The 1096-nt window shown below is 36.1% G+C and overlaps 1 non-coding gene across 1 annotated transcript; it reads left to right on the top strand.

The window, feature by feature from the left end:
• The first annotated feature begins 6 nt into the window (after positions 1–6).
• Positions 7–113, top strand: LOC122075013. The gene has a single exon (XR_006139153.1). It is a non-coding gene; the product is annotated as a small nucleolar RNA R71 (small nucleolar RNA).
• Positions 114–1096: the final 983 nt, after the last annotated feature.

Here is a 1096-nt window from a genome sequence, read left to right as displayed (position 1 = left end):
AAGTCTAGGCCATGGTGAGGGCATTCTTGGAGTAGATCCTTGAATCTCTCCATAAGTTTGGAAAATGACTCACTAGACTTTTGCTTAAACTAAAGGATATCACTTTTAAGCTTATTAGTCTTGTGAGTTGGGAAAAACTTCTTAAGGAAGACAACTGTGAACTGTTCCCATGAGGTTATGGAATTTGTGGCTAACCCATACAACCACTTCTTAGCTTGGTCTTTCAATGCAAAAGTGATAAACCTAAGCTTAACGGCATTATCAGAAAGCTGTTGGATCTTAATTAGAACACATACCTGTTCAAATTCCCTTAGAAATAGGTATGCATCCTCAAAGGTCAACCCATGGAAGTGGGGCAATATAGTGATGTATTAAGATTTAAGTTCAAAATTATTGCCCTAGGCTTGTGGTAGAACAATGCAAGAAGGTTGGGCTCTTCTAGCAGGGTAGAACCTATCTTTTAGAGATTTAAGTGAAGGGTTTTACTGTTGATCTCCCATATTGAAGGGTTTTAAAGAGAGCAAACGTATCACTACTTGTTGGATCTCTTCTTTCTAACTGATTCTTAGTATTACGTACCCACCTAACACTCATGCAACAGAAAACTACCCACAACTAGAGTAAGACAAGCATAAAAGAATGGATAGCAAAAATTTTTTTTTTATATAATTTTTTTATGATTTTTTTATGATGTTTTTGATTTTTTTTTATTTTTTTTAGCTTTTTGAGAGCTTATCGACAGGGATCCAGGGTTGCTCAGGTCAATTCCTGAGGTACTGCTACAGGGCGAAACCTGTCTTTATCATACTGTAAGGCATGGCGACCTCCACCAATACAACTATTATTGCAAGTTGTTCTTCTCATGAATTCAATAAAAGAAAAGAAAAAACAAAAAAAGCAAACAAAGCCCTCTAATTTACCAAAAGAAAGAAAAAAATAACATGGAACTGTCTCCCAGGCAACGGCGTCAAAAACTTGTTTTAACATATAACCGCAAGTGTACGGATCAGTGTAGCTATGAGTCGAACTCAGAGAGAGCAGCCACATTATTATTTTTTCTTCTAATAATGCGAAAGTGAACCTATTAATGATTGTG

The sequence above is a fragment of the Macadamia integrifolia genome, chromosome 3, assembly GCF_013358625.1.
Source record: "Macadamia integrifolia cultivar HAES 741 chromosome 3, SCU_Mint_v3, whole genome shotgun sequence".
NCBI classification, from domain to species: domain Eukaryota; kingdom Viridiplantae; phylum Streptophyta; class Magnoliopsida; order Proteales; family Proteaceae; genus Macadamia; species Macadamia integrifolia.
The sequence above is the reverse complement of the archived record's forward strand: the minus strand, read 5'-3'. Positions and strand labels throughout refer to the sequence as shown.